The sequence below is a fragment of the Bubalus bubalis genome, chromosome 5 (genome assembly GCF_019923935.1).
Source record: "Bubalus bubalis isolate 160015118507 breed Murrah chromosome 5, NDDB_SH_1, whole genome shotgun sequence".
In the NCBI taxonomy this organism is placed as follows: domain Eukaryota; kingdom Metazoa; phylum Chordata; class Mammalia; order Artiodactyla; family Bovidae; genus Bubalus; species Bubalus bubalis.
In genome coordinates this window covers 56,444,315-56,458,856 of record NC_059161.1, presented here as the reverse complement: position 1 = coordinate 56,458,856, position 14,542 = coordinate 56,444,315, and positions in this window count along the sequence as shown.

Below are 14,542 nucleotides of genomic sequence, written 5' to 3'. Positions count from 1 at the left end.
AGTGGGCATTCTGGCTCACAAGATAATGTATTTTCCTTTTTGTCTGAGGCTGAGGGCCTAAGATCTCTGAAGGTTTCTTTATCCATAAACTTTATTCATAGACTCGAGTTTGACAAGGAGTCTTCCTCTGAGGTTGAATTTGTCTTCTGTGAAGTGAAGGACATCTATGTTCATTCCATTGGCAGAAAAAGGAAGTCATATTGAATTTTTTCATTCAACAAATATTGAGTGCTGACATGTAACAGGCACAGAAGATATAAGCAGTGAACAGATCACATTAAGCATAACGACCAGAAGTGTAGACTTCGAATATATTTTAAAATTTGAAAAGAGGCTTTTTAAATGGCATAATAGAAAAAAGCTTAAGACTTTCTTAGGAGGAAAAGCTGATCCAAGGTGAGCCCTGAAGGGTCATCAAACCAGAAACAGACCAGCCCTCAGACTACAAACAATGTCACCCTTTCAGAGAGGGGGGTTCTGTGGGCACAGATGTGCCAGCTTGTGCTCACTGTGAGACTAAAACCTGCTCTTTAGAGCTTTTTATTATAAAAATTGATGTGCTTCCAAATGGCACTAGTGGTAAAGAACCTGCCTGCCAATACAAGAGATGTAGGTTCGATCCCTGAGTTGGAAAGATCCCCTGGAGAAGGAAATAGCATCCACTCCAATATTTTGCTTGGGAAATCTCCTAGATAGAAGAGCTTGGTGGGCTACAGTCTGTGGGGTCTCAAAGAGCTGGAAATGACTGAAGGGACTTAGCACGCAGGAGGGCCTAAGAAGCAAGCTAATGGTAATAACCCAATTCAGAAATTTTTTTTGGTCATAGTTTCAGCTCCATAGATATGGTTCCACCCAGGTTATTAGGATTTTCTTCAACAAACTTAATTGTTTTTCAAAGATTCTTATAACATGGAATCCATTTTGTCGTTTGAGTAGTGCCAATCCATTATTCTTATCATCAGATACCAAATTCAGCCCTCTCCTTTTCCAGCCTTAATTGAAACTATTGATAATTACCCAGAATTGTTTTCTGGTGGAGAAGGTCTAAGGCAAAGTCATAAGCAAAAGTCCAAAGTGAAGTAGGAGGTGGTTATTTAACAGTCTGGGGCTTCTCAGAAGTCTCAGCAGTAAAGAATCTGTCTGCAATGCAGGAGACCAGAGTGGGGAAGATCCCCTGGAGAAGGGAATGGCAAAGCAGTCCAGTATTCTTGCCTGGGAAATTCCATGGATGGAGGAGCCTGGAGCTCCCCCATGGGGTCATAAAAGAGTCGGGAATGATTTAGCAACTAAACAACAACAACAATTTAAGCATCTATGCTTCATTGTAGATGGTATGCAGCCATCAAGAAAATAGAATCTTTCATTTTGTGCTTAGCTTCCCTCCCTGCCCCCATGGTACAAATTTGAAAGTTTGAATGAAGTAGGCAATAGGGAAAAAAAGGTTTCATTGATATACTCCTGAGGAGAGAGGTCCAAGATGCAGTATATTGTGTTTTAAGGGGTGTGTGTGAGCATGTACACTCACACACCCACACATATTCACACACGTGCACCCATGTACAATGGGGAAACATTTCTCCTTGATGATTTAAGGCTGCTTACAAAGCACATTTACAATTAACAGCCCCCATCCCCTGCTTTTTGGCCATGGTCTCACTTTCCAAAATCCATATGTTGTAACTGATATGAGGCGCCAACTGCTTTGCTGCACATGTGAATTTAATAGGGGCAAATTTAGACAAAATTGTTCAAATCTACCAGTCTATTTTCATCAATGGCAACAGTACCACGTTAATTCTTTTTTCCAAGCTGATGGAGAGGCTAGGCTTCTCTTAATGGATGATGGATCGTGCTGACTGCAGCCTGGCATGAAGATCAGAAGTGCTGGATTGGAAGCTGGCCCCTCTGAGCTCAGCCCATGAGACTTAACCTCTGGGCTGCATGGCTCCCTCTTGAATTTTAGTCTTCACGTTCCCACCATCACAGAGCTCTTGTCTTTTGTTGTCTCTACTCTGTGTAGGTGGATGGATCCAAAGAGATCATAGTGCGGGGGATTTCTATTGCATTTCCAACCCCGCAGCTGGGGGCTGACATTGGTGTGCTGTTGTGCTCATCACTGTTTGCAACTCTGCTCCTTCCCCTGGAGGTTGCTTCAGAGTTGTTTGCTTAGTTCTACTTTTTTAATCTTCCAAATAATAGCTTCTTCTAAGTTTCTTTATTTCACTGAAATATGGTTCTTTTGCCTGTCTTGTTCACTTTAATTTTACTTTTAAATCACCTAATATCAGCTGTTGTAGTTCAGTTGCTAAGCTGTGTCCAGCTCTGTGACCCCCATGGACTGCAGCACATCAGGCTTCCCTGTCCTTCACCATCTCCTAGAGATTGCTCAAACTCATATCCATTGAATCAGTGATGCTATCCAAACATCTCATCCTCTGTTACCCCCTTCTCCTCCTGCCCTCAATCTTTCCCAGCATCAGGGTGTTATCCAGAGTTGGCTCTTTGCATTGGGTAGCCAAAGTATTGGAGCTTAAGCTTCAGCATCAGTCCTTCCAGTTCAAGGTTGATTTCCTTTACTATTGAGTGGTTTGATCTTGCTGTCTATGGAACTCTCAAGAGTCTTCTCCAACTCCACAGTTCAAAAGCATCAGTTCTTTGGCTGAGGGGCATCCTACTACCTGCTGTTGCCTACAAAGACCAGAGGTGCAGATATTTGTTTCCGTAAGATCCAATTCAAGCTGGTTAGAGTGCCAAATAAGAGTGGATACTGCTTACAAAGCATATTCATACATCTTATTCTTTTGTGCCCTTGGAGAAGTTTTCTGGACCTAATATTATGATGTCATTGCTATTATATGCACAAGGTCACTCAAAAAAAGTTGAGCTTCACAAAGTCACCCAGTCACTGATTTAGCCAGCAGCTGAATCCAGTCGTTTGTCTCAGAGTATTTGCTGATTCTGGACCACATCTATTTCTGAATCTGGAGTCCTAAGTTCCACCAGCAGACTGCTGTGGAAGCATTTTTATGGTTCCTGGTGCCACAGACCTCCTCTCCAGATCTTGGGGTGAGGTAGAAGCTGGGCAAGAGTGGAGGAGGAAACAGCTACCAAAACTGTGGGAACTAGTGAGGGTAGCAACTGAAGGGGATCAGAATGTCACAGATCCTAAAAGGTATGGGACATTCTCCAAAGCCAAGGAGGTTGGAAGATGTGCCAGAGATGAGGAGCGGATAGAAGAATAGGTCATAAGTGAGTAGACAAGAGTAAAAGCAGCAGGTTGAGCATACGAAGGGAGTGGTCCAGGATAGGTGTCTTGAACCAACTTAGTTGTCTAGTCGTAATTATAATTCCATGGATGGGGTTGATTGCTAAATAATCAGTGGCTTTCTGAGCTGATATTCTCATATTGTCATATTGAAGTGTGACATTGATTTTACAATTTCTTAAAAGGAATGGATAACCACTGCCAGGTTATCCACTAAAGTTCATTAGGAGGTGCTGGAAATGGGAAAAGTCAATGATCTGATCCCTTCCCTCCATTCCCCCAGTTGAGAGATGATGAAAATGAAGTATTTACTGAGGTCAGACTACAGGCTGCACATTTGCTTTTGTGGGATTCTTCAAGTTTCAAGTGGTTCCCAATGTATGGATTTCAACAAGGTCTGGCACACAAGCCCAGCCACGTAACTGGTAGAGCTTCTGAGAAATGAATACTGTTCAACTTGTGTCATCTAGAATTCTAAAAGGCAGAGAATTCTTCAGGACAGATTCAGCTTTGATTTCATTCCTAGAGAGGCAAGGTCTGATGAACCTCCAGCTTCTCTTGAGGAGAAGTCTTCACTATCTTGCCACCTTGCAGTCTTAGGAGGGAACAGTGCCTCTTACCTCAAATATTGCTGATGAACTACATTTAAGACTTGAGGCCCCCAGATAGATCTCCTCTTTAGTGGGAACCCAACATTCCTCAAGAAAGACTGCCCTAGCCTTATTTTCATAAATGTGTGACTTCTTTAAATTCAATGCATGCTAAGTCGCTTCAGTCACGAACCGCAGCCTGCCAGGCTCCTCTGTCCATGGGATTCTCCAGGCAAGAATAGTGGAATGTGTTGCCATTTTCTTCTCCAGGGTGTTTAAATTCAATGTTGTACAATTTATCCCTTCATTCACTTGTCCAAAAAATTTTAAATTCCAATATTAGGCATGGGGGAAACAAAATTCAATGAGATTATCTACTAAGTATTTTTCTCTTTTGATTTGCACTGAAAAGTGTTTTTACTGCTATTATAGAACTTAACCTGGAGAAGGCAATGGCAACCCACTCCAGTACTCTTGTCTGGAAAATTCCATGGACAGAGGAGGCTGGTGGGCTGCCGTCTCTGGGGTTGCACAGAGTCGGACACGACTGAATCGACTTAGCAGCAGCAGCAGTAGAACTTAACCTCCATTATGATGATATTCTGCTTATTTATCTACTAATTAAAATGTAATCAGCATAAGTATAAATTTTTATATCACTGGTGAATATTGTACCTAACAGATGCAATACATTTTCTATCTAGCATGTGAAACAAATATTGATTTGATGAAAATTGTAGATGTAGATAGTACTAAAATTAATTATTAAGTAAGGTGGTGATCAGCATTCAAGTACTAAATCATTTAATTCTTCCTCCTAAGGCAGAGAACTCTTATTTGTGGGACCAAAATTTATTATCCTTCTGCATTTATTCACTTCTTAATGTAATAAACATTTATTGAATCATTACCAGGTTTTCAGATAAATCTGATGAAATCTTTAGTGTTCAACATTTATTATTTAACTTTTTAAAAGAAAAGTATTCCCAGTTCCATTCTAGGAGTTGAGGACCACTTAGGACCTGTATTAGTCAGGAGCAGCCTTCTTGTAGCTGATGGTTAGCAGGGACATTATATCCTCACAGTACAGGACATTAGCCGATTATCTCTCTAAGCCAGCCAAAGTGGAAAGACGAGAGGTTCTGTGAACTAGGCACCATAAAATAAGCTTATCCTTTTCAAGATATTATCATTTTATCCTGAATTACATTACCTTTGAGCTTTTTGGATGGAAAATACCCTAACACTTCTTTGATGATTATCTCTCACCTTTGTCCATCATTCACATTCTCAGTCAATTCTCAAATCTTTCAGTTTTTGAAATTATAACATTTCTAGTGGATTCTAGGATTCCTTCGAAGTCTGTTTTCTAGCTGTATTTGGTACAATGTAGCATCATGATCATGATGACTCCTTATTCTTTTTTAAGTTTAGACATCTTACTGTTCCTCGGCTCTCTCTTATTACCAGATTCTGGCTAATTTTTGCCAATTTTCTTCATATTCTTGTTGCAAAATATTAACTAATAACTCAGGGCTCTTATGTTTTGAAAGCTCAATTTTTCATTTGGCAATTCTCTGACTCCAGAGCGAAAAGTATTCTTCAGAATCAGAGGTGAGTCAATGTCTAATTTCTAAAATGGAAACCAAGGAGCCATACATGTATGGAACCACTCTTTGCTTTAAAACAGATTTTTAGTAAGACCACACAACTCCTTTGTTTCTTGCTAACCAGTGACTTTGTTTCTTGCTAACCAGTGATTGAGGCTGAGCCCTTTGAGCCATTGTGTAAATCAAAGCAGAGAAATGAACTCTGATTACCAAACCTTGGGACTAAGTTATAGAGGAAAGGTGCAGAAACTGCCAAATGTCTAAGGAAGTTGAGATGAGAGTGGATTCAAATGGGTACTGGGGCTCTGAGGGACCCCAGGGAGTTCTTATTTACACTAGAAAGATCACAGGTAGTTAAGATAGGAGCAAAATGTTCTTTATGCCCTGAGTATTTCAGGATCCCTGAGTATTTTCTTTAGAATCCTTCAACTTAGGAACTGAAGAGAATATACCTGGTTTTGCTGTAAATCCCAGTTTTAAACCCAAACTGAAGGAGTTCAGAAGCTATTTTCAGAGGTTTTAAGATTCACATTGGGGTTCCTCATGTCCAGTGGTGCCAAGGTGAAAGATACATGAAAGAGGAGATAGAGAGGATGAGAACTGGGAGAATGTGTCTATCCTGGGGTGAGAAGTCATTACAAGCATGCTATTGTTACTTTCCTAAGTATGTTAGGTAAAAAGCAAAAGGAAACAATGTCTATTATAAATATTTCTTCTCTGTCCTGCACAATACCAAACTTGCCTACTGTGAGGAGGATTTAGACTGGTATGTTGGTCCATGTTCATCTTTGTAGGCTCATTTGAGCGAGAAACACATGGTGTTAATTACATGCAAATGAATTGGCTATGAGGCAGAATAGTAATACTGGTTTCCTATTCTTGGTTCCTACTGCTGCCAGAGAACTGAATTACCTGGCAGAATTTCAGGGTCTGCTTTACTTGACCTGCAAAATGGTGATGATGGTCATTTCCTCAGTTGAGACAGAACATCTCAAAAGGCATCTGTGGCATAATGGAAAGAATATAGACTTCGGTATTTAAAAGATCTTGGCTACAGTCAAATTTATGACATTTATTAACTATACACCCTTGTCCCAATCACTTAATCTCCCTAAGCCTTAATTTCCTCCATTCTTACATGGGGATAATAATACCTGCCTCACAGGATTGTTATGGGGATTGTTATGTTATGAAAGGGCATAAAGTACATAAAAGTGTTTTGCAATTTAACAAACATTTAAGCTCGAGTCAATTTTTGTGCCAGGAACTCCGCTAGGGGTTGATGATAAATTGGTAAAGAGCACAGTCTTTGTTCTCAAGGAATGGGAAGTATAGAGTTGTAAATAAATAAATATAATGATACTAACTTCATAATATAATATAGTTAATGGTGTTAAGCAGAAAGTACAATGGGATAAATGCCTGAGCTGACAAATAAAGGATGAGTTAAAGATTGCTTAGGCAGACACATTTATGAACATTTAAATGAAGGAATTGTGCAGGCAGAGTAGGAGGATGTGGGCCTCACCTCCCTCCATGAACAGATCCAAAATGCATCTATACGCAGAACAATTCTCACAGAAAACTAACTGGAAACTGCAAGAAAGCACCCTGTACAACCAAAGCTGAAAGAAAGATCTGCATGAAATCAAGTAGGAAGGGAAAAGACAGGGACAGGAGGTTGGGACCTGTGCCCCCAGGAAAGGGGTTTAGAGGAAAAGGGAGATTACATGGGTGGAGATCCTCCCTGGGGAGTCAGCATTTTGAGCTACATATTGGGTGCCCCAGCCCTGAGATCCAGTATGGAAAGATGCACCCCCTTGGCTGGTTGGAGGGTCAATGGGACTAACGGAAAGACTATAGGAAGAGTCCGCTTGGGAGGAGTGCCAGAACATTTACTTGCTCCTGAAGCAGGGCAGAGAGGACAGATTAAAACTGCACAGATGGCTGACTGGTTTCCTGCAAATGTCTCAGCCTAACCTGAGTGAAGGCCCCAGCCACCCTTTCTTCACACTGCAGCTCCACATTCGAGCAAGAACCACCATGACCAAGGAAAGAGCTCAGGCATCAGAACAAAGCCAGATTGGACTCAAAGCAGCATCTGAGCTGGGGACAAAGGGCACAGCCATTACTGGCACTTACACAGGCAATGCCTCAAAAACAACCCTGACCACTGCTGCAGCCAAACTGCCACAGCCTGCCCTTGATTCACGCCAAGAGTCCACATGGGACCTGCCTGCCCTACAGCACAGCTCCACATGATGGGGGAACAGCAGAGGCTGAGGGAAGAGACTGACCGTGAGGGATAAAGGAGACTCAGACATGAGGGGCATCTGAGCAAGGCAGGGGCAGCCATTCCTGACACACAGGCAGCATGTCAGAAGCAGTTCTGAACTCTGTCTGTAGAGAGACGGCCACAACCCACACACCATCATATATTCAAGAGTTGTCACGGCCCCTCTGCTTCTGCTACTGCTCCTCTCAAGGTCAAGTACGCTGGGGTGCTGTGCTAAGTCTCTCAGTCGTGTCTGACGCTTTGCGACCCCATGGACTGTAGCCTGTCAGGCTCCTCTGTCTATGGGGATTCTCCAGGCAAGTATACTGGAGTGAGTTGCCATGCCCTCCTCCAGGGGATCGTCCCAACTCAGGGATCAAACCCTCATCTCTTGTATCTCCTGCATTGGCAGATGGGTTCTCTACTGCCACCTGGGAAGGGCTATGCTGGGGTAGTGCTTACACTTAAAGGGAACAGAACCAGCTTGGACCTGAGCCTCAGAGTTTCTGCTTCAGCAACTTGCTTCTTAGTCCTATCCCTGATAGGGTGGGGACAGCCACTGAGTAGAGTGGAAGCCTGGGCTCACTCCTACCTCTGGTTCTAACCACTCTTTCCATAGCCCTACCTCCCAGCGAGCTGATAGTTGCCAGCACACCCTGAGAAAAGATGTGACTTGGGTTCATGTCAAAATCCAGCTCTCTCACCAAAACCACTGGCATATTCAGACACTACAGGGATGCTCCAACATAAGGAAATGCCTTCAAAACTTCACGCAGTTGGTAATGCCTCATCTAATCATAGAGACAAAATAAGTTAAGCAAAATGAGAAGACAGAAGAAATTTATCTCAGCCAAAAGAGCAAGTGAAAATCCGTATAAAAATGAAACAGAAACAAACAATTTAATAAATAAATAATTAAAATCATTAATAAAATGATGCTAAGTGAATTAAGAATAAGAATAGATGAACAGTGAGAATTTTAACAAGGTACAAGAATATATAAAAAAGAAATAGAACTGAAGAATACAATAACTGAAATGAAAAACACATTAGAAGAAATGAATAGCAGACTTGGTGATACAGAAGATTTGATAAGTAATCTTGTTGATGGAATAATGGAAATCACCAAATCTGAATGGAAAAAAATAAATGAATAAATAAAAAATGGATAACACGAAACATACTAAAAATTGCATTATGGGGGTCCTAGAAACATAAGAAGGAGAAAAGAGGGGAGTCAAAAATATATTTCATGATATTACGACCGAAAAATTCCTAAACCTGCAGAAGAAAACAGATACAGGTACAGGACACCCAGAGGATTTCAAATGGAATGAATTCAAACTGCACTAAGAATTATAACATCATAATTAAAGTGTCAAAAGTGAAAGACAAGGAGAGAATTCTAAAGGCAGCAAGAAAGAAAAAAGAGGCCTTCCCTGATGGCTCACCCAGTGAAGAATCTGCCTGCAATGAGGGAGACCTGGGTTCAGTCTCTGGGTTGGGAAGATCCCCTGGATAAGGGAATGGCTACCCACTCCAGTATTCTGGCCTGGAGAATTCCATGGACATAGGAGGCTCGAGGGCTACAGTTCATGGGGTAGCAAAGAGTCACACATGACTGAGCGACTAACACTAAATAAGTAAATAGGCTATCAGCTGATTTCTCTGCAGAAACTTTACAGTCCAAAAGGGAGTGGCATGATATATTCAAAGTGGTGTAAAGGAAAAATTTGCAGCCTATTCAACAAGGATACTCCACTCGGTAAGATTTAGAATAGGAGAGATAAAGAAATTCCCAGACAAGCAAAACCTAAATATAATACTTCAGTACTAAAACTTACCCTAAAAGAAATGTTTAAGGGTCTTCTCTAGGTGGAAAAGAAATGGCTATATCGAAAAGTAAGATACTATGGGAAAGTATTGTATTAAATTCATTAATTATAGTTGTTGTTCAGTTGCTAAGTCATGTCCGACTCTTTTGCGACCTCATGGACTGTGGCCCACAAAGGTCCTGTCCATGGGATTTTCTAGGCAAGAACACGGGAGTGGGTTGCTGTTTCCTTCTCCAAGGGATCTTCCCGACTCAGGGATCAAAACCGTGTGTCTGCATTGGCAGGAGGATTCTTTACCACTGAGCCACCATGGAATAAAAAGGAACTACAGAAAAGGAAAAATCCCACAAGTAAGCTCAAATATATGATAAAGGCTGAGGATCAACCCTTAAATACATTATTATGAAGATTACAACACAAAATTGTAAAAGCAACTATAATTACAATAAATTAACAGTGGAAGGAAAAATATAAAGATGTAATAATATGACCTTTAAAGCACAAAATGTTGGGGAGGGAAATAAAAAGGTAGACCTTTTAAAATGTGATTAAACTTAAATAACTGTTTTAAACAGGTAGTTATAGTTACTGATCAACATATATAAACCCCACATATAGTAAGCACAAATCAAAAACCTGTAATAAATGTGCAAAAACTAGAAAGGGACACAAGAATACCACTAAAGAAAATCTGCAAACCTCAAGGAAAAAACAAAAAGGAGAAAGAAAAAACAAAACAGAACTATGAAAACAAGCAAAGAAGTAAATTTAGAATGGCAATAAGTACATCTTGTTGTTTAGTTGCTAAGTGGTGTCCGACTCTTTGTGACCTCATGGACTGTAGCCCGCCAGGCTCTTCTGCCCACGGGATTTCCCAGGCAAGAATACTGGAGTGGGTTGGTATTTCCTTTTCCATGGGATCCTCCTGACTCAGGGATCAAACCCAGGTCTCCTGCATCAGCAGGCGGATTCTTTTTATAGTTGAACTGCCAGGGAAGCCCAATAAGACCATCCCTATAACTTATCAAACACTATGCTAAATTTCAGTGGACTAAATGCTCCAAATAAAAAGACTGATCATGGTGTATGATGACTTGAATGTGCTGTTGAATTTGGTTTGCTAGGATTCTGTTAGAATTTTTGCATTTATATCCATTAAAAATATTTTTTTACACATTTCTTTTCCTGTGGCGTCCTTATCTGCCTTTGGTATCAGGATTAAGCTGGGCTTGCAAGGTGGGTTTGGGAGTGTTCCCTCCTCTTCAGTTTTTTGTAAAAGACTTAGAGAAAGATTAGCTTTATGCTTCTTAAACGTTTTGTAAAATTCACCAGTGAAACCATCTGGACCTGGACCTCTCTGTGTTGTTGTGAGGTTTTGGCTACTGCTTCAATCTCTTTAGTCATTATTTGTCTTCAGGACTGCTTCTGAATGGGTGTGTCTCCTACCAAGTCTCTGGGTGTACTAGACCGTCCATGACTGTGTTTGAAGGGCCTGGAGCCAAATAGAGGGCCCTTTCAGGATCCCTGAGGCTCAGACATGGGTGTCTCCTGTCTGGTCTGTGTGCAGGAGAACTGTTTGTGGACTGTGGCTGAGAGGGACTGAAACCCTTGCAGCATCTTCAGGGCTACAGATGGGAGTGTCTCCCAATGGTTCCTTGAACCGGCAGAACCACTTGTGGACTGCAGCTATGGCAAGGTTTGCGATCAGTATAAGGCCCTTCAGGATCATTAGAGGTACAGCCTGGAGGGTTTTCTGTCGTGTCTCTGAACCAGTGGGCCTGCTCATGGACTGTGCCTGGGAGGGTGTCGATTCATTCTAAAGTTGGAGGGGAACCAACAAAGGGAGGTAAACTTTGCTTTGAAACCTCGTGCAAATCTCTGTACTTACCCTCAAACTCTTGAATTCAAATACATGTGTTTACTTGAGGATCACAAAGGAGTGGCAGAGGGATTGGGACAGGTCTCCAGGGATTTATTTAAGTCTCTAAAATTTCTGTGAATGACAAATTGGGGTTAAAACACCATATTCAGATGATTTAAGTGTAAATGAGCAGAAACATATGGATTAAATTTCCTTCCAATTGCGTACGAGGTGAACAATTAAACACAAAAGGGTGCTTGGGGTAAAAATCTTACTGGGGCTTTATTAGATCCAAAATATGGGAGCAGTGGTTAGAGAATCAGCAAGTTAAGCAAGCAGCGCAGCTTGCCATGAGAAATTGAATCTGGATTTTACTGTTTCTCTCCCTCCATCTCTCCAGGTTTCTCTCTGCCTCTGTCTCTCCCTCCTGGTCTTCCTCCCCTAACCAGCTCTGTGTTCAGGCTACCATCTGGGTTCTCTCAGACATCTTGAAACCACATTTTCCAGCTGTCTAAAAGCCATAGCCAGGCCCTCTTCTGTTTGTAGAATTCCACCAATAACTTCCAATTTGAGAGGAGAAAAATCAGTAGCAGGTGTCAGTTCTTCAAGTAGAATGTTGTTTATTACAGCCGTTCTCTAAAGAAATGTTAAAGCCCACACTACAGTACATACTATATTGCTTCATATAATTTTGCATTATAGCCTTTCCTTTATTTCTTCCTCCAGTCTTTCTACTCTTACCTTGGCCCCCAGCTTTCTCTCACTAGGTAAGCTTAATGCAAAGGAATTAAAAGCCATTTTCCATATGTTTTTAAGCATGTCTGAAGAATGTGTTCATACATTGGTTGAACACTGTTTGATAATAGAAATTACATAGCGATTATGGAGTTGAGCATGGGCTGTGGTCAGAGTGGTTTACCTTGTTCTAAAGTTTTTGATGAAACAGTGGTAGGGACTAGCATGAGAGGGTGGGCAGATTAGAGGCCAAAGCCAAAACTAAGTGGATATATTTGTGATTGCTATTTTTGTTTAAAAGTGGAATGTTTTTGCTTGCAAAGAAATGCTATAGCCTTTCAGAGAAAAACTGTAAGTAATTAGGGATTAGGGAAAACTATGCAGGCTAGGAGGTTTGAACAGAGCGAAGAGGCAAACTTAGACATTGTCCCATTCCTTCTCAGACTCTATGGGACAGGTGACAATGAAATGCTGAAATCCAGGGTTCGTAATATGGCACAGGAGAAAGATGAGTGATTTTTTTTCTAAATTATCCAGTTTAATGAATTTCCATAGGTTCATCAGTCAGTTCAGTTGCTCAGTCGTGTCCGACTCTGCGACCCCATGAATCACAGCACGCCAGGCCTCCCTGTCCATCACCAACTCCCGGAGTTCACTCAGACTCACGTCCATCGAGTCAGTGATGCCATCCAGCCATCTCATCCTCTGTCGTCCCCTTCTCCTCTTGCCCCCAATCCCTCCCAGCATCAGAGTCTTTTCCAATGAGTCAACTCTTCACATGAGGTGGCCAAAGAACTGGAGTTTCAGCTTTAGCATCATTCCTTCCAAAGAAATCCCAGGGCTGATCTCCTTCAGAATGGACTGGTTGGATCTCCTTGCAGTCCAAGGGACTCTCAAGAGTCTTCTCCAACACCACGGTTCAAAAGCATCCATTCTTCGGCACTCAGCCTTCTTCACAGTCCAACTCTCGCATCCATACATGACCACTGGAAAAACCATAGCCTTGACTAGACGGACCTTTGTTGGCAAAGTAATGTCTCTGCTTTTGAATATGCTATCTAGGTTGGTCATAACTTTTCTTCCAAGGAGTAAGCGTCTTTTAATTTCATGGCTGCAGTCACCATCTGCAGTGATTTTGGAGCCCAGAAAAATAAAGTCTGACACTGTTTCATACAGTTGTATAAATATGGCTACAATCAATATGTAAAGCAATTAATATATATGACAACATCAAAAAGTTTCCTCCTATGGCCTTTCAAATCCACTCTGATGTCCATCTTCAAATAACCACTGACTTTACTTTTATCACTGGGGTTTGCCTACTTTTAGAATTACATAAATAGAGTGATAGAGTGTATATGATTTTTTTGTCCACAATTCTTCACTCAGCAAAATTATCTTGATATTCTCCAAGACATTTTTGTTCATTTTTATTGTTGTGTAAATTTCCACACTGTGTGTGTGTGTGTGTGTGTACATATCCTTTCATCATTTGGCGGACATGTGAATTGATTTTGTTTTCTGCTTTTATGAATAATACTTCTATGAGCATTGGAATTTGAAAGAAGTTTATTAGGAATTTTTTGTTTAGGCCATGCCATGAGACATGTGGATCTTAATTCTCTGATCAGGGATAGATCCCATGCCCTCTACTATGGGAGCTCAGAATCTTAACCACTGGACTGTCAGGGAAGCCCCTATGAGCATTTAAAAAAAATCTGTGTGTGTACATCTGTTTTCGTTTCCCTTCAATAAAAACCAAGGATAGTTGAACATGTGTTTGACTTTGTAAGATACTGTCAAACTGTTTTACAAAATGTTTGTACCATTTTACAATGCCATCAGCAGTTTTGTTTGTTCTACATCATTAATACTATTTTTAGTCATAGAAATTTTACCTATTTTATTAAAATGGTAGTTCAGGCTTCCCAGGTGGCTCAGTGGTAAATAATCCACCTGCAATGCAGGAGACATGGGTTTAATCCCTAGGTGGGGAAGATCCCCTGGAGAGGGAAACGGCAACCCACTCCAGATTCTTGCCTGGGCAATCCCATGGACAGAGGAGTCTGGAGGTCCATGGGATCACAAACAGTCAGACATGACTTACTGACTAAAACAGCAACAAATTGTAGGTTATTGTGGTTGTTTTTATTTATTATGGTAAAACACACATAATATAAATTTTACTATCTTAATCATTTTTCAATGCACAGTTCATCTACAATACTGGCCTAACATCACCATTATGCATTTTCAGAATGTTTTCATCATCATAAATAGGAACTGTGGCCATTAATAGAACTGCCTTATGATCCAGCAATCCCACTGCTGGGCATACACATTGAGGAAACCAGAAGGGAAAGAGACACAT